The following is a 20,948-nucleotide window of genomic DNA, read 5'->3' as shown; positions in this document are numbered from 1 at the left end:
ACCGCGTGAGACGACGCTTCATCCAGTCCCAAACATGCTCAATGGGGGACAGATCCGGAGATCTTGCTGGCCAGGGTAGTTGACTTACACCTTCTAGAGCACGTTGGGTGGCACGGGATACATGCGGACGTGCATTGTCCTGTTGGAACAGCAAGTTCCCTTGCCGGTCTAGGAATGGTAGAACGATGGGTTCGATGACGGTTTGGATGTACCGTGCACTATTCAGTGTCCCCTCGACGATCACCAGTGGTGTACGGCCAGTGTAGGAGATCGCTCCCCACACCATGATGCCGGGTGTTGGCCCTGTGTGCCTCGGTCGTATGCAGTCCTGATTGTGGCGCTCACCTGCACGGCGCCAAACACGCATACGACCATCATTGGCACCAAGGCAGAAGCGACTCTCATCGCTGAAGACGACACGTCTCCATTCGTCCCTCCATTCACGCCTGTCGCGACACCACTGGAGGCGGGCTGCACGATGTTGGGGCGTGAGCGGAAGACGGCCTAACGGTGTGCGGGACCGTAGCCCAGCTTCATGGAGACGGTTGCGAATGGTCCTCGCCGATACCCCAGGAGCAACAGTGTCCCTAATTTGCTGGGAAGTGGCGGTGCGGTCCCCTACGGCACTGCGTAGGATCCTACGGTCTTGGCGTGCATCCGTGCGTCGCTGCGGTCTACATCTACATCTACATCTATACTCCGCGAGCCACCTTACGGTGTGTGGCGGAGGGTACTTATTGTACCACTATCTGATCCCCCCTTCCCTGTTCCATTCACGAATTGTGCGTGGGAAGAACGACTGCTTGTAAGTCTCCGTATTTGCTCTAATTTCTCGGATCTTATCGTTGTGATCATTACGCGAGATATATGTGGGCGGTAGTAATATGTTGCCCATCTCTTCCCGGAATGTGCTCTCTCGTAATTTCGATAATAAACCTCTCCGTATTGCGTAACGCCTTTCTTGAAGTGTCTGCCACTGGAGCTTGTTCAGCATCTCCGTAACGCTCTCGCGCTGACTAAATGTCCCCATGACGAATCGCGCTGCTTTTCGCTGGATCATTTCTATCTCTTCTATTAATCCAACCTGGTAAGGGTCCCATACTGATGAGCAATACTCAAGAATCGGACGAACAAGCGTTTTGTAAGCTACTTCTTTCGTCGATGAGTCACATTTTCTTAGAATTCTTCCTATGAATCTCAACCTGGCGCCTGCTTTTCCCACTATTTGTTTTATGTGATCATTCCACTTCAGATCGCTCCGGATAGTAACTCCTAAGTATTTTACGGTCGTTACCGCTTCCAATGATTTACCACCTATGGCATAATCGTACTGGAATGGATTTCTGCCCCTATGTATGCGCATTATATTACATCCCAGGTCGACGGGCACGTGCACCTTCCGCCGACCACTGGCGACAACATCGATGTACTGTGGAGACCTCACGCCCCACGTGTTGAGCAATTCGGCGGTACGTCCACCCGGCCTCCCGCATGCCCACTATACGCCCTCGCTCAAAGTCCGTCAACTGCACATACGGTTCACGTCCACGCTGTCGCGGCATGCTACCAGTGTTAAAGACTGCGATGGAGCTCCGTATGCCACGGCAAACTGGCTGACACTGACGGCGGCGGTGCACAAATGCTGCGCAGCTAGCGCCATTCGACGGCCAACACCGCGGTTCCTGGTGTGTCCGCTGTGCCGTGCGTGTGATCATTGCTTGTACAGCCCTCTCGCAGTGTCCGGAGCAAGTATGGTGGGTCTGACACACCGGTGTCAATGTGTTCTTTTTTCCATTTCCAGGAGTGTATTTTATCCCTGTACTTACAACTAAATGTTATGATGGCGGCCTCAGTTGAACGACATTCGGCAATGAACGAAGTATTGGATATACACCCTGCTGACGGCTGTGGCTCTGCAAATAGAAATATCGGTAACATTCTTATGACTTGACATAATCTTCCCTTTGCTATCACAGTACTCCACGTCAAATCTATACCTTCCTTACGACTGGACATAGTCATTTCCTTTACACATGTCAGAACATGAACACATACTTTAGAAGTCTGATGCTCAAGGTGAACCTATCACACACCCCCTACTACTAAGTATAATATTTTGTCAATAACAGATTGCTTGTGATACGAAATAATACTGACTTAAATTCGACGATGGGTGGACATGTCTCATAAGTTTTTCTTGAGAGTGCTACCACCGTGTCTTAGAATGAGAGACGTAATCGTCTGATATGTTAGAATACCCGATCCCTACAACTACTGTATGTTACTGTCACAAGCTGTTTTGGTTCTACAGATGCAGAAAATTTGCCATGTTAAGACCTATACCAACTTTATAAATAGAGGTATGGCATTACCTACAAATGAATTAGTTTTCCAGACAAAAACCCTGACACTGAATATAGACAGTGCATCCTCGTAATAAAAATTGCCGAATCTTGAAAGTGATTTGGCTAACGAGCGTGGTATGAAACAGGTATTTGCAATCCCCGCACGCCGCTGCCACTAGATATTTCCCCAGTATTTGTTACGCATTCTGTCTCGATGCCGTATTATATTTTTCGCACACCCATATCTCGAAACGAGTCACCTTTCTCGAATCTGTCTGTTACAGTAAAATTAAAACGTGGTTTTAGTCAGTCCCTATGCATCTTGCGAATGCTGCCATTTCTGCAGCTTTGCGCATGTGATCGTTCCAATTTAAGTCAGAACTGAGCAGAAATCAGAGAAACCTATATCCACCACCTTCTACAACCCGTGTAGAGACAGAGCGACCTAAGTTAGTGCGACAGGACCGTGTTTTGACTATTCAGTGGAAATGTGCCCATTGTGGTGTGTCCCAAAACTACATACAGATACTACAGTCCGAAGCAAATCCATGTCCCTCAAGTCACATTCACGTCAATCAGCCCAACATGTTATCATCGTTATTCTGCATCATCCAACAGAGAAAAATTATGAACTATAAAAGCTCCACTAACTTCATCTGATAGAGAACTCTATAATATTTTTACTGCACATGTCTCCTCCGATATATCAAAAGCAAATACCGCATGCATGCCGGCATCAGGCACATGTGATGATCCTATTAAATATACAGGTGTTGATCCACTGCACCAACCAGTTTAAAGTTTCATCACCTGTACTATGGGAGGATGACCGTATCCCACATACCATACTGTAAGTCACAAGAGACACTCCCTGTGACCCTATGTCATTGTTTGAAACATTGTTTTTTTTTCCTGCTGTAACACGCTTTGTACACTGCCAATCATTTCGTTTTTCCACCGCGACTTCAAGATCTGTGTCTGGTTCAAAACTGACATTAACACGTTCTGATCCACTGCCTCCCGTAAAAAATTAGACGTCACACAGTGTAAATCATCTTGTTACTCTGGCTACCATAGCACGCCACACACACTGGATGATTTTAAGTAAAAGACAGTTGCAACATAAGGAAACTGGAAGAGACTGGCAGCATTGTGGGGAGTTTCCAAACTGCTGTCCGAAAGTGATTGACGACCTCTCCATTTAAACTCATCTGCCACAGTGATGGAATCAATGATGGTTCTGCGTTCTGTTTCGACTGCTTCCTCACATTTCAGTCATGTACGCAATCGCTCTTTCGGTGCTATTCAACCATAGAACGTTTTGAATACATTATGGGCACAGCAGTGATCAATGTCTTATAAATAATTACTATTAAAAACAGTCTTGATCACGATTTATTTAACAAGGTGACCGGTTTCAACCACTACTGTGGTCATCTTCAGACCTATAAGTTGTATACAAAGCTCTAATTAGAGGGCTACATACATTAAACAAAATACATAAAGTTATAAAGCTATAAAACGTTGAATTACCATTGAGTAGGAACCTCTTTCTGTTGAAGAATCACTACTGGAGAAACCAGTGCTAGTCTTACTATATATAATGGAGGCTCCACCCACTTCTGACTGCATGATGTCATTATTAACCAATGAGTTATAAGTCGAATTACAATTTAAAATTTCTTAGTTAAAAGAACATTGTCAAGAATTAGAAATAAATACACACTAAACTTAGCTTATTAAACAGCTACTGTCAATTAAGAAGCGGTAAAAATATTTAAATATGTAGGAAAATGAACTTCGGTTTGGCAGTACATGGGTTGCCCTCTCAAGGCCTGTCAGTGAACCATTTGGAACCACTGGTTGCTATGGTGAAGTTAGACGCCGTTGCAAAGATGAAGCAGCATGCTTTTTTCACTGAAGTTATTGTAAGGTCGATAGTCGAACTAGTGGTTGCCATGGTGAGGACAAACGCCAGTGCAAAGATGTGGCAGCAGGCTTCTTTCCAACGAAGTTGTTGCGAAGTAGAATGGCAAAGACTGTGGCGTCAGACGATGTACGAGGGCTATTCCGAAAGTAAGGTCCGATAGGTCGCGAAATGGAAACCACGGTAAAAATCAAAAATGTTGTATTCGCAACAGTTAGATACACCTTGCAGCTACTTATCTCCATAGTCGCCGACCCGACTTAGACGTGTATCGTAGCGTTGTACCAACTTTCCCATACCCTCGCTATAGAAGGCAGCCGCCAGTGCTCTCCGCCAATTCTCTACGCTGGCCTACGGCTCGTTGTCTTGTGCCGAAATGTTGTCTTCATAACCAGCGGTGCATGTGACCAGAGCTGAAACTCAGAGGGAGACAATTACGGGCTGTATTGTGGGTACTCTCACATTTCCATTTGAAAACGATGCAGGAGCATCTTCATTGCCCCTGCAGAATGCGGCTGAGAATTGTCTTGAAGACGAAACAGCACGACAGTTATGTAATGTTAGCTGCATAGCTTCAGGGGAAATTTCTCACCAGGCCCCCGTACTTGGCGGCAGACACTATTTTCTAGACATCTTTACGCACTCACTGCGAGCTCAGAAATGAGAAGAGCGACGTGATGCTAACTGGGGTTATACTAGAGACACTACCCAACACATCTGTGCAAAGCTTTATCGGATTTTCATAGTCGTTTCCATTTCGTGACCGATCGGACCTTACTTTCGGAATAGCCCTCGTATTATTGAGCAGCAACTTGTCTTTATTGAAACGAAAAGAGTAAGCTACAATAATCTGTAGCTGACATGTATACTACATGCTGTCCAAATACGATACGAAGTAGTTGTCCGTATGTATGAAATATTATCTATGAAGTTGATATGTAGATTACATGTGCTGTTTTAAGGCATTGCTATTCCTCAAGTTATATGCCAGTAACATAAGCAAATAAAAATGAAAGAATTTAAAATAATAAAATTATGAGCCAGTGTCAAAAATAAAACGATGTAAATTAGCAATATGCAGTCTAAATGCATAAAAGCAAAATTCTAAAACAGATAGTCAATCATAAAATAATGTTTGGTAAAAGACAATTACAATGTATGGTAATGTAATGTATCTTTACATTGTAATTGTCTTTTACCAAACATTATTTTATGATTGACTATCTGTTTTAGAATTTTGCTTTTATGCATTTAGACTGCATATTGCTAATTTACATCGTTTTATTTTTGACACTGGCTCATAATTTTATTATTTTAAATTCTTTCATTTTTATTTGCTTATGTTACTGGCATATAACTTGAGGAATAGCAATGCCTTAAAACAGCACATGTAATCTACATATCAACTTCATAGATAATATTTCATACATACGGACAACTACTTCGTATCGTATTTGGACAGCATGTAGTAAACATGTCAGCTACAGATTATTGTAGCTTACTCTTTTCGTTTCAATAAAGACAAGTTGCTGCTCAATAATACATCGTCTGACGCCACAGTCTTTGCCATTCTACTTCGCAACAACTTCGTTGGAAAGAAGCCTGCTGCCACATCTTTGCACTGGCGTTTGTCCTCACCATGGCAACCACTAGTTCGACTATCGACCTTACAATAACTTCAGTGAAAAAAGCATGCTGCTTCATCTTTGCAACGGCGTCTAACTTCACCATAGCAACCAGTGGTTCCAAATGGTTCACTGACAGGCCTTGAGAGGGCAACCCATGTACTGCCAAACCGAAGTTCATTTTCCTACATATTTAAATATTTTTAACGCTTTTTAATTGACAATAGCTGTTTAATAAGCTAAGTTTAGTGTGTATTTATTTCTAATTCTTGACAATGTTCTTTTAACTAAGAAATTTTAAATTGTAATTCGACTTATAACTCATTGGTTAATAATGACATCATGCAGTCAGAAGTGGGTGGAGCCTCCATTATATATAGTAAGACTAGCACTGGTTTCTCCAGTAGTGATTCTTCAACAGAAAGAGGTTCCTACTCAATGGTAATTCAACGTTTTATAGCTTTATAACTTTATGTATTTTGTTTAATGTATGTAGCCCTCTAATTAGAGCTTTGTATACAACTTATAGGTCTGAAGATGACCACAGTAGTGGTTGAAACCGGTCACCTTGTTAAATAAATCGTGATCAAGACTGTTTTTAATAGTAATTAACCATAGAAAGTGTTGTCCCTCCACCAGAACTCTTTCTCCAACTCAAACAAGCGATGTCAGTCAATTATTATGTGGTAACCAACAGTATTGGGGCAGCCTATGTTCTGAGCCACTCTGCATTGCTGACAGATGTACCCAAAATGCTGGCGATGACGTCATCCAAGATGGTGGCTTGTAGACTTGGCAGCAGTGCATGACATCATCCAAGATGGCAAATTTTGGCGTGAAGATAAGTCAATTGGGCTTCCTCCACTAACCTAACCCCCATCCCCCTCCATCCCCCCACCTCCAGAAAATGGCGAGAAGCTCAAATTCCATCATGATAATGCAGCAGACCTCTACTAACCTAAGAAAATCGCAGGTAGAGAGGTCACTTGGGCTACCTCCACTAACCTGTCATCTGAGCATCACTTCGTCCTAAAGATAGCTGGGAGATTTGAACTTTGGTGGGAAGATAGATCAATTCTCTTATCTCTACTATCCTATGAAAATGGTGGGAAAGAAAGGGCAGTTGGGCCACCTCCACTAATCTAAGTCACTCAACTGCCACCTCTTCCTAGGGATAGGTGGGGATAGGACTCGACCTGTGCTTGACATAAGTCTTTATTATTTCGCAGGCAAGGGCTCCAGACTCCAAATGACCTAGTTCACAGTATCACCAGAAGGTGCTGTCATCCCTCCTGTGATGTGATCCAAGATGGCGGGGGGAAAATGGCAGGAAACAGGGTGATTGCCATGGGGTCCAGACTCCAACTGACCTAATACACAGTACCACCAGCAGAGGGTGTTCTCATCCATGACGTTATACAAGATGGCTGCCATGACGTCAGATGATGACGCAAGTGCTGTTATCCAATATGACATGAAACAGTGTGTTTGCCATGAGGTTCAGGTCTAGTACACAGTACCACCACCAGAGAGCATTGTCATCTGTTCCGTGATGTAATCCGAGATGATGGTCAGGGATGGCGGAAATGGTGGGAAAAGGACTCTGCCTGTGCTGGACATAAGTCTTGATTTTGCTGACAGTATCTCCACCACGAGATGTAGAGTCCAACTGACGTAGTACACAGTACTGCCACCAGAGGGTGCTGTCATCCCTCCTGTGACGTAATCCAAGATGGTGGTCTGGAGGGGAAAATGGCGCGAAAATGACTCAGCCTGCGCTCGGCTGCTGGAGAGAGTGAGGAAGGAGTGTACTTTATTTATTTTGGAACAATTTATTTAGGGACGGAGTGTATTTATCACTTTGATACAGAACACATGGTCTGACAAGTTTGGGTCACACCACACAGCCCACAGTCATGTAAACTACTCCTAAATAACGCTTCCAACCTCCTCCTAAATAATGCAGTACACAGATGTGCAGACACGAAATCAACTCGTAAACTATCTAAATAGTGCATAGCACAACCTACAGACCTGCTCGCAAAGTAATGCAACAGACAGGCAATCAACGAGCACAAGCACCATCCACCACTCCCTGTCCACTGGACCGCACAGGAGTCTACGGGCAGCACCCGCAAAGTGACGCAGCTGCCGGCTGTCAAACCACGCACACGTGCCCTCAACCGTGAGGCAGCGATATCCCTTTCATACTTGGTACCTGAGAAATTCCTCTCGAAATACATGTTCACCTAGGCACCATTGGTGACCCAACCAGACATGAGCAAAGACTTATTTACAGATACGTCAGGGATGCATGTGCCTCCACACCACCGGACACAAGCCAGCGTGACCCATCACTCTCACACTGCTGCTACCTACAGCGATTGGGTGAAAGTTGGGTCTATTTTTGGGAATAGTCAGTGTTATGCTGACATCACAGATCTCCAAGCCACATTCACACCGGTCTCATTCACGAGATGTCTCTGGGCAGCACGTGTGTTTACTGTTGATGATGGAGTAGCACAGTGCACATTGTTCCTAGCTGTATATGCGAGCTGCTCCTAACCGTGCTTAACTGCCCAGTGTGACTGACGCAACGCAGCGAAGTGCGCGTGCGTAGCTACAAATCATCAGAAGTGCATCTAACAAGGTTCTCAATCTTATACTGGTGTCACATGGTTATGTAAAATCAGAACCGAGTCGACCTCTAGGAAATTGTATAGTGTCCCAAAAATAGTTAACGCAGGCTTTCTTGATGTCTCAGCTTGTATGCACGGAAATTCTTGCCATAACAGAACCTGTTTATGAAACAGAATAACATTGAATGCAGTCTTCCTCGCAGTTCTAACGTGGTACCCCGTCCATCACGTGCTACTCTTCATGCTTTCAACACACACAAATGTTCCCACTGCTATCTAGAGACTCCTATATCCCAGCACAAAAGAATGTCTTGTGAATGACTCAAACATTATGATTGGCTCTTATAGAATTTACCCTCTGAATTACTGATGCTGCCGGTGTGGAAGCACCGTCAGCCTTTTCTTTCTTTCTGTAGATGGGACTTCCAGGGGCAAAGAACTATTGTACATCGATCACCATATTGCACCAACAATTAAATCTTACAAACTACCCTACATATCGTCAAATACGGAAAGACTCTTACTTAGTTACACTGCTCTCACACTGAGGACAGGAGCTTGAATAATAGAATGTGAAACCGATCTCTGAACCACCAATATATCACCATGTACTGTGTCGATGTAGTAAACATACAATACCTCTCCTGCGCCATACAAACTCAGCCCTTTTACATCATTCATACATATACCGTGAAGACAGACAGCACAGTATGTATACTCGCGGTACTAGATATTTACCGCGAGATTGGGCGTGTATCCACCCCCAGTGCTTGACCAGAGCAGCCTCAGCGGATCTAAGTCACTCTCAGAACTGTTCTACAAATTTGGGCTCGCTTCCCCTCGGCACAAACGCGTTGCTATTTCTGGTCCAGACCTTCTTGCCTACTTGCTTCTCTACACCCATCTCCAGACTCTGGGATTACAAGAACACATGTATTTTGGCATGGTTTGTCATAATATTATACCAGTTTTGTGGTACTTCTCGATATAAAGCAGACAGCAGTAGCCTACCGATCGTTCACACAACATAATTCCCAAGATATAGACTAGAAATTATTTCTCTACAAACCTGAAACTTTAGCTAGGTGGGGCGTGCTGTACACCACTGACTAACTAGAAACTTATCCCGTGTGAGAGGACCTTTATGTGAGAACTCGAAACAAACAGAGAAAACTGATATTTCCACTTGCTAATACCGATGTCGGTGATGTTAAAAAATGGTTCAAATGGCTCTGAGCACTATGCGATTTAACTGCTGAGGTCATCAGTTGCTTAGAACTAATTAAACCTAACTAACCTAAGGACATCACACAAATCCATGCCCGAGGCAGGATTCGAACCTGCGACCGTAGCGGTCGCTCGGCTCCAGACTGCAGCGCCTAGAACCGCACAGCCACTCCGGCCGCCTGTCGGTGATATGACAGATTCCAAATCGTCCCTATAATTTGGAAACTCAAATAACGTGTTTCTCATGTCTAGAGAACCAGCAACCTTATTTTCCATCTGCTAGATGCACACACCACAATCTATGTTCCCTCAACAAAATAAGGGTGCGAAATGTACACAAGCAATGAACTGAACAATTTATGTGGGTGGGAATAATGGCCCAGCACAAACACACGTACATATTGAATCTCCTCAAATTTCCATTTGAAAACGAAAGCTATCCAACACATACTAAGTATTAGTTCGCTATTCGATCGTCTAGAGGATAACACACTGAAGTCATCTACATTTCCACGACTCCTACTGTTAATGGGAAATGTGAATCATTTGCGCACAGGTCACCTACGCTGCACGCATAGACAGAATCATCCTAGAAAACCAGTCACATATATGTTTTATCACTGTACTTACAACTAAATGTTAGGATTGCCGTCACAATTGAACGACAATCGACAATGAGTGAGGTATTGGAAATACACCCTGCTGAAGGCAGTGGCTCTGGAAATAGAAATATCTGTACCATTCTTATGACTTAACATACTCTTCCCTCTGCTATCACAGTATTCCACAATCATCTCCTTTGCACATGTCTGAACACAAACATATATTTTATAAGCCGGATGCTAAGGTGAACCTATCACGCATCCCCCTACTACTACTACTACTACTACTAAGTGTAATACTTGGCTTATAAATTATTCTACATGATGCAAAATAATACTGAGAGAAAACCAGCAATGGGTGGACATATCTCATAAGTTTTTCTTGTGGGTGTTACCACTGTGTCTTAGAGAGGTGTAATCAGAAAGATGTTAAAAAAAAACCGTTGTTGTAACTGCTACCGGAACCGTCGCGGGGTTGACGTGACGGAAAACGCGGTGGGACCGACGGAACGGTCCATGAACCACAACACAAACAGGAGAGGATGGATACGACCAACGAAGGACCTTATGACAACAACAAGTTCGAAACAACTGAGTCACAAGCAAACCTAACTAGACAACCACGTCCACTCGTAAAGAGAACACGAAAGTAGACACACTGTCTAAGGCGAGACGATATGTCCAGACACACACACAAGATTAGACTGACTGGCTGAGCTTTTTTTTTTCCTTTATTGAGTTTCGATTTCCCCTAAAGGGAGCGGGCTGGCAGCAGCTTATTACGCCGCTCTTCAGCCTACAGAATTTGTTGTAGAAAGATGAAGATAATAAAAAATAATAACAGTTGGTGATAAAATCGGTGACTTAAAGGTAAAATGGCAGAAAATTCTGGAGCTTAAAACATAAAACACAGGGTTGATGATGCTAATAAAATACACAGGAAGCAGAAAAATAATAGACAGTCAATTAAAAAACACGGCGACAGTCTGGGTTCTGTTCGCAAAAGATATAAAATGCACACCCAGCGACAGCATGATTTCTGTTCGCAACACTGTGGAAAGACGCACAACACTGCAACACTGAACACTCACTTAAACACTGCACTAAAAAGTTGGCACAAATATGACATACCACACCCGAGAGCAGGTGGGGGGAAACTGGTCAGATGACGGGAAAAAAAGGGGGGGGAAGGAGAGTAAAAGTGAAGGGGGAGGGGGGAAAGGAACCAATGGAAGATGAGGATCCATAAGAGGGGCGGGGGGGGGGGGTACTGAGCAGACGTGCCAGGGAGTGGGGAAGGCAGAGGAGGGGAATACAAAAGGACTCGGGGGGGGGGGAGAAGGGAGATAGCGAGAGGTTGGGCGGGGAGAAAACACAGGATGGAAGGGGGGAGGAAGACGGAGCCCAGTGAAAGGACGGAGGAAAGGAGGGGAGTAAGGATCAGAGCTGATATGAGGGATAAATGGAGGGAGAGAGGGCACCATCCGGGAGGGGGAGTTGATGGAAGCCACCTTGGGAAAGGAGATGTAGGGTGCAGAGGTGGAGGGTAGGGGGGACACAACAGTGAAGACGTGGCAGGGGGCGGGGATGGGAGAGGAGAGGAGCAACCAGGGGGCGAGGGGGATCAGGGCGGTGGGAGGTGTAGAGGATGCGGATATGTTCGAGGAAGAGGAGCAGATGGGGGAAAGGAATGAGATCATAGAGGATCCGCGTGGGGGAGACTGGCTGAGCGAGAGGCAGACGCTTAAATACATGATCGAGGACTTCGCTATTGGCGGCTGGGACCCCGTGTTCGACTGTGGCGCCCTCACACTAAACGCGGGCCAGGACGCGCGCGCTGCCACAGCGATCGTGCAGAGACCTCTGCGGGTCGTCGACGTCCGTGACGTCTGGCGGGGATTCAAATTCCGCGGCGCGCGTTTCCAGACCGATCACCGCAACTACTGTATGTTACTGTCACAAGCGGTCTTGATTTCTAAGGGTGCACACAAGTATCCATGTTAAAATAATACTGGATTTATAAATCGAGGCATGGAATTACTCCGCTCCCCCCGGATGAATTGGCATTTCCGGACAAAGACGGTGATCATAGGAGTGTATATTATCAGACCAGCAGGCCGCTTACACGTAACCCCGATGCAACCCCGTCATAAAACCGGACAATTTTGATAGTGTTTCGGCTAAGGAACGTGGTATGAAACTGCTATCTGCAACTTCCTCACTCCGCTAGATATTTCTCCAGTATGTGTAACGTATTCTGTCTCGATACCGTGTCAGAGGTTCTCCGATATATCCACTGAGTTATAGGCGATGTCTGATTGAGAAGGATCGCAAACAGTAGTAAATAGTGTGCTGATTGAGGTCGTAAGAAATGTGCACTAGCTTTTCAGATCTCTAGTGTTATGCTATCTGCTAGGAATGATGTCTATGATTTGGAATCAAGTCTTTCCATTCAACCACATACCTGCATTGGATCCTATGGAGAAGTCCTCTAATGATTACACTCACTAGTGACTCGTATTTCTGACACTCTCTTATGTCGAAGCGGGACACCTTTCTCGAACCTGTCTGCTACAGTAAAATTCGAACGTGGTTTGAGTCAGTCCCTACGCATCCTGCAACCACCCCCATTTCTGCAGCTATGCACATGTGATCGTTCCAATTTATATCGGAACTGAGCAGGAGTCGGAGAAAGCCATATCCAGCACCTTCTGCAACCTGTGTAGAAACAGAACACCCTGAGTTAGTGCAACAGGACAGTGTTTTGACTATTCGGTGGAAATGCGTGCATTGTGGTACGTCTCCAAACTAGATGCAGATACTACAGTCTGGAGCAGATCCACATCCATTCACATCCATCAGCCCAACATGCCATCATCGTTATTATGTACCATTCAACAGAGAAAAATTACGAACTATAAAAGCACCCCTAACTTCATCCGATATAGAACTCACCCAGGTGCTGTTGCAGGCGCGATGATGAATAGCTGCGATGTGGATCCGGCGCAGATAGAGAGTTGTTACGATGCTTCCCAGAATAGTTCAAAAATATTCAAATGTGTGTGAAATCTTAAGGGACTTAACTGCTAAGGTCATCAGTACCTACTTCCCAGAATAACATTCCTTACGGGACACCCTGTCCGTCATCGAATTTACCTGTAAAATTGCTGCTCCTGCCAATGCGGGATGATCCTATTAAATATACATCTTTTGATCCACTGCAGACGGCAGTTTAAGGTTTCATCACCCATACTATAGGACGATGTACTATACTGTAAGTAGCAAGAGACGCTCCCTGTGACCCTGTATCGTTGTTTGAAACATTGTTTTCTAACACGCTTTGTACCCTGCCATACATTTTGTTTTTCTGCCACGACTTTGAGGTCTTTGTCAGGTCCTAAACTGACATTAAGACGCTCTGATCCACGGCCCTCGCAGAAAACTAGACATCGTACAATGTAAATCATATTGTTACTGCCGGCCGCGGTGGTCTCGCGGTTAAGGCGCTCAGTCCGGAACCGCGCGACTGCTACGGTCGCAGGTTCGAATCCGGCCTCGGGCATGGATGTGTGTGATGTCCTTAGGTTAGTTAGGTTTAAGTAGTTCTACGTTCTAGGGGACTGATGACCACAGATGTTAAGTCCCATAGTGCTCAGAGCCATCATATTGTTACTGTGGCTACCATAACACGCCACAAACACTGGATGATTTTCAATAAAAGAGAGTTACAACATAAGCAAATTGGGAGAGTTTTGCAGCATTGTGGATGGTTTCCAAACTACAGTCCAAAAGTAATTCATGAGCTCTACATTTACACTCATGGAATAGCTGATGACTCTACATTCCGCTTCTACTGATTCATTATACCGTAGTCATGTACGCGATCACTGTTTCGGTGCTACCTATCCCAGAAAGTGTTGCCCATCCAACAAAACTCTTACTACAACTCAAACAAGCGATGTCACTCAATCAGTATGTGGTAACCAACAGCATGCCACTGCACAGATGGGATGGAAAAGACACCATCGATGTACTGTAGTAATAAGCAACACAATTGATAGTGCGAACGATTTTAGCAATTTTAGAGTAAGTTCAACACCGACCAATAATGCGACAGCATGTTTCCCAATTTCAGTATCAAGCTACTCCATCTGTTCTCCACTTTGCGAGTATCATTGCAAACGTGAATAGATGACTGTGCAGTACGTCCATTCATTGTTAATTCTCGAATACATACACCATCAAAGTATATCAGACAGCACTCTACATATTTCTAACACCTCGAGCATAGTGCTTAATTTACGATCTATCTCTCTGCGTATGGGAGTCGCAGAGCATTCTCGCTGTCTTAGGGTAAAATTAGAGTGTGAAAGACCCTCCTCACACTATCACTGACCAAACCACCCTGCAGCACCGTTACCGATTTAGCCTGCAACGGACCAGAAGCACGCCGCTACACTCCACGTCTCGTGAATGAATGGAGCTGGCCGAGTCTTCATCCATCCAAGTGCAAAAGCACATTGTAGAACGCAAAGTGCAGCGCCAGCAGTCTTCGTCTTTATGAACGAGTGCCGCAGGAACGGCCATGGCAGCAAGAAGTCACCGAACGCGCAACTGGAGAAGTAGTGTGTGGCTGCCAGTTCTAGCCAAGTTAACAAACCGAAAATTTAATTATTCAAGAAATCTCGTCGATTCTACCAACAAACACAGTCCATTGACGAGGGTAGGGGTAAGGAGAGCCAGTTGTATTAGATGTTAGCGGAACTGAAATCAAATAAATTTCACTTACATAGTAGAGATGTCAAAGTAACAACACACAGGCAACACGAGTTAGGTTTGTCGTTAAGGGTACCACTCTCTACAGCCCATTCAATTCCAATAACAATAATATCAATAAAAAGTAAGTCATTGCCCTGTACCAAAAAAGAAGAAAATTTAAAACCGAATAGTGCCGTTGCGCCTGTCGACTGCATGACAGGACTTATTTTTAAAATTTTTTGTGTCGCCATAACAAAAGAGTAATAACTTTCACTTTCGTAAATTCTGTCATTGTAAAATGGATACCAAAAGCCGTAAGCCCATGCGACAACCTGTAAAAGAGCAGCAAATCGACCATTCAGAATAGTTAAGCACTTTATATTTGACTGTGTGAAAGTTTTAGTTAGGTACGAACGAGAGGAGCACAAGATGGCGTCAGGTTATGATGCACCAGATGAGAATGCCTACTGATCACAAAATGGTGGAAGATAATTTAAGACAGAATGACAATGTAGAAGACAGATCTTGCATGATGGTACCAGTACTGAACACAGGAATAAATCTTGGTTAGTGGGTGTAGACAATACAGGTCTACTACACAATCCATTAAATAGATCTGCACCGATTAGGAAAATGGAACAGGATTTTGGTGAAGTAAAAATTAAAGCAGAACCAACTGTAACAATGAAGATGGTACAGATTGAGTTAATGATACTGTTAAACAATATGGTTACTCAAATTAACAATATGAGTACTAGGCAGATCAACACAAATATTGTACAGATGGGAACTAACATGAACTCAAATATTATGCAGCTAGAGACTAAAATAACGCAAATGGAAATGAAAGTGAGACTGATACTCAAAACTGAGTATATTAAAATAGGAACCATGGTACCCAATTTGGATACAAACGTATAAGAGAAAACTTACATGAATTTGGCTATTATGACTACACAAAGCCAATCCAGAGCCGAAGTTAGCAAGTCAGTAAATAATGTAAAGACTGATGTAATTAAAATTCAGACAAAGGTTGCTGATATTGAGGAAAGATTCGATTAAGAAATTCAGAGGACAGAAGGAGAGGTGGACGCTCTTATAGAAAAGAAGCTTCAGGTTACTTTACCTACAATTACGACTGAAATTTCCGATGAAGCTCAGGCCGAACTGGCAGCATTATATAACACAGTGAAAAGTGTACAACAGAACGTGTAATTAAAATTCAGACAAAGGCTGCTGATTTTGAGGAAAGATTCGATTCAGAAATTCAGAGGACAGCAAGAAGTCAAACAATTCGTAGTGGGATGGAATTGTCGCATGTGCAGGTTCAGAATGAGACACTGAATAGTTGGATATCTTTAGTAATACCAAAATCTGAAATTTTAAATAAAGAGAACAAGTCTGACACTCAAAAAACAGGGAGGCTGGCCTCCAGCTGACTTCATTGAAAACTGTGAGCGTGTGTTATCCACAGAAATGTCAGATAAGGAAAAGAAATTTGGTAACTGATTCACTAGCAGGAAATGCTAAGTGGTGGGGACTGAATTTGGATGTGGATAATTTGTCATTCTCCCAATTTAAGAGCATAGTTCTGGCAGAGTTTTGACCTGTACAAGAACAGAACTAATAGTGGAGAGACTTTATTGTCACATGAATGCCAGAACATGGATGGGGATCCATGAAGGAGCATTTTGAATCATGGTTTAACAGATTAGAGTTTTTGAAAAGTAGAAGATCGGTATCAGTGATAGCTTGGGAACTCTGGAAGAAGTTGCCAGATGATTCCAAGCGACATGTAATAAGTAACAATCGTAATTTTGAAGAATTCTTGGAAAAGTGGAGAACGAAAATGGATGGCCCGAAACTCGCAACCAAAGAGGGTTCAGAAACCACAATGGCACTGAACGAGCCAATAAGAATGAGCCCCAAATAAATATGATTAGAGGAAGAGGCAGAGGAGGTCGAGGAGGTTATTCTCACCAGGTAAGAGAAAACTTCATTGGTAATAGGGTGCAAGAGGAACCAGAAAACTATGAGCCACATCAGTTGAGGGCCTAGCGTGTGTGGAAAGGAACAAAAGGCCCTAACTTGATAGTAGGCGGTCTAAGAAGTACTGGGGAAGAGAGAGTACCGGTGAGAACATTAAGCATGCCCACATGAAGACCAGTTCTGAAACCGAAACTTCAAAAGAAGTAATGTCACGATACAGACAGGGGAGATAGGGAGAGACGATTATTAATGGAGGACAGGAGATGGTAGAAGATCATACAGAAGTTAGGATTCGACGTCGGCAAGCTAGATGAATTTGAGGTCAACGTGCAAAATTTGAGTGGGAAGTGCTGAATATGGGTCATGTCACATGTGATGACAATGGAGAATACAGGCAGGGGTAGGAAGTGAGTGATGTTGAGGAAAACAGGAAATTCTATCTACAAGTCGACAAACTGTGATGAGGAGAAGTCATGAGGGAAAAGGAAGACTGGTAAAGGTAAGCATGACGCAAAGACACATGTGTATTCAGAGATTATCCCATTTGCACTATATGCTCAAAAGCTAGATAATCAGCCCGCCAGGAAACCAGCAATTTTCATAGAAGAGATTAATTCTGATGCAAACATGCAATTAATAGAGAACCATGGTGATTTCAATACGGACTTAGTGACAGCAGTGGTGCATAGCAAAGAAAATGAGGGGTATGCCAGCACAGAAGATGAGATATTCTACATTGTAGAAATTTATGAACCCAACATTATTTTTATAGACGTCCAACAGAGAGTAGAACACATGCTGGAAAGCGAGGAAGATTTGAGCAGCAGTGACAATGGGTTCATTTTTCTGACAAAGAAATCGATGGACTTGATTAAAACCTGCAGAAACTGTTCATAGAAGAGGTGGGACAAGTAGAACAGGTAGATTATCATAAATCAGTATCATCAGAGGAGCACCATTCATTTCTAGGAAGATAGGTACGATTCAGATGAACTGTTGATAGAAGAAGATGAAGAGGTGCAAAAACTATACACAGAGACAGAATTCTTAGTGTCAGTTCAACTAAAGAAAACAAAACCGAAATTCATCATTAGTAGAGGACGAAGTTCTTGAAACTGTGGCGAAGGTGCATAACCAAAAGGATACCAAAGAGCAGAATATGGTCTTGGAATATGTAGAGATTGGGCTACAAGAGAAAGCAGAACAGGGTGTAAGGTTGAAGTCGAGGAATGGGCCTCCAGATATGACTTTCAGTAGAAAGACGAGATACGTATCACGGCGAGACATTGCAGTTGAAAAGGATTTATTTTTGGAACATGAGGGAGACTGGAAGGAAGACACTAGGATCCAAACCATCATTCCCATTAAATTTTATTGACAGGTAATGTTTGTAATTTTGGACACATGAATGCAAATAAGTGCCATTTCGAATGTTATTTTCGAAATGACCAGGCACAAACTGAGAATTGTAATAATGCTGATGGTAGGTGTTAAGATTATAAGTGCTATGGGAAAGCATAGCAGTCTTTTAAAGTATTCAATATTATGAGATTTTAAGATGAAAAGATAGCTGTTTAGTAATGTATCTCTTATGGTATCAGAAGCAGGCGCCAAAATCATCCTTGGGATTTACAGGTTGATAAAATAAAAGTTTATAATAGACTGTGATCAAAAAGCTATCATGTCATGCAGAAGGGAAGTTGTGGACATTTCATTTGAATCAACTAGGATGTTAGAGGAGAACCAGCTGAACTGTTTAGTGTATGCAGAGGAAAGGAATAATGGTTGACGATTAAGGTATGAATGGTACCCACTGCAGAGAATGTTGGTTGACGAAGGGGGAGAGCTGAACTTACGACATGTAATGGATCAGACCGATGGATTGCCTGACAAAACGAGAGGAATTATTTCAAACATTACAGGGCAATTAAGAAGTGTTTTCTGATAGGCTACGGAAGGTAGTTGGATATGAACATCATTTAGAAGTTACTGAGCATGAACCTTTTTTTCAAGCCACCATACAATATTCCATTAGCTAGAGAGGATGCAGTGCAAAAGGAAACAGACTGCATGCTCAAACAGGGGTGACAGAAAGAAGCAACAGCCATTATAACAATTCTTTAGTAATTGTTGGGAAACAGGACGGTAGCTTAAATGTTGTGACAGATGCATGTACATTGAACAGAATTGTTAAGAGGGAGACAGAGTCCTGATAGCATGGAAAATCTTTGGCAGTGATTTCGTGGTCTTAAATTTACGTCTAGTCTTGATCTAATGGATGGTTATTGGTAGGTAGCGTTGGGTGCAGAAGCACAAAAGTATACAGCTTCCCTGTTCGCCAGGAAGTATCAATATACACAGGTTGCATTTGGACTCAATACTTCCATTTCTGTATTCAGACGCACACTTGACAGGATCTTAGACAGTGAAATCACTTCACAAATAACGGTATATGTGAACAGTCTAAATTGCGACCAAGACTTGGCGGAAACATCTGACACCACTCAACAGGGTATTCAGAGCTCTATTTAGGTGAGGAATGGCCCTGAGGTTAAATAAGTACGATTATCTCAGAAAAAGAGATAAAATATCTGGGGAATGTAGTTACAGCCTAACATACATAAAAATATCCAGAGAAAATGAGAGCCATTCAAATTTTTTCTGTGGTGGCTGCCACGGTCGGAGGTTCGAGTCCTCCCTCAGGCATATGTGTGTGTGTGTGTGTGTGTGTGTGTGTGTGTGTGTGTGTGTGTGTGTGTGTGTGTGTGTGTGTGTGTATTATCCTTAGCGTAAGTTAGTTTAAGTTACGTTAAGTAGTATATTGGCTTAGGGACCGATGACCTCAACAGTTTGGTCCCTTAAGAATTCACACACATTTGAACATCTGAAAATTGTTCTGTGCCCAGGGCTCGCAATCAGCTAAAGTCATTTATTGGACTGTGCTCTTTCTGTGGTAAATACATGAACAATGAAGTATTTACAGTCCACACCTAAATAGTCTATTGAAGTTTAGCGCATTTATATGGACTGATGAATGTAATGTGGCATTTAAGAAGTTAAAAGAAAGTTTAGCTGAGAATATAAAGTTGTGCGAATCATACCATATGGCTGCAAGCAGCTCAGACTACAGCTTGGGGGCATCAATCTTTCAGGAGATAGAGGCTGAAGGTGAAGACACTCAGCGGAAAATTGCGTTTGCAAGTTGAACCCTCAGCAAATACGAATGCAATTATATGAAGGCAATAAATGAGGCACTCACTACAGTCTGGGATTTCAAGAAGTCCCAAATTTTCTTGCTGGGAAACATAACCAGTATCCAGTCTGATCATAGAGCTTTGACGTTCTTGAAGGACAGTTGATTGCTGCATAACAGGTTGGCTCGTTGGGCTCTCTTTTTACAGTAATGCGACGTGGAGATCAGTTATATCAAAGGTGCAGAATATCCAGTACCCAGTGCTCTGCCTCTACTGCCAGAGTGCAGTGAAACATTTGAAATGGCGAAGGATAATGATGGGGCCGTCGAAATAAATTATTTCAAGAATGTAGAGAGACAGGAAAGGGTAAGAAATATAGAAACATGAGAAGATACAGAATGCCAGTGTGGTACTCAAGTATGTTAAGGTCAGACTCAACATAAGAGCCTCATATGTAATTTGTAAAGGAATCAAACTTTAAGAAGAGAAATATCGAGAAATGTGATGAGTTTGTTGGCCCTCACAGCACATAGAGAGGGTGATTGATTATGACCACCTGGCATATGGACACTATGGGCCAAAGAAATGTACAGAAAAGTGAATTTCTACGTTCAACAACATGGTCCATCAAGTTGTGCAATG

Source organism: Schistocerca nitens, chromosome 3, assembly GCF_023898315.1.
Source record: "Schistocerca nitens isolate TAMUIC-IGC-003100 chromosome 3, iqSchNite1.1, whole genome shotgun sequence".
Taxonomy (NCBI): domain Eukaryota; kingdom Metazoa; phylum Arthropoda; class Insecta; order Orthoptera; family Acrididae; genus Schistocerca; species Schistocerca nitens.
This window is presented reverse-complemented; position numbering follows the sequence as displayed.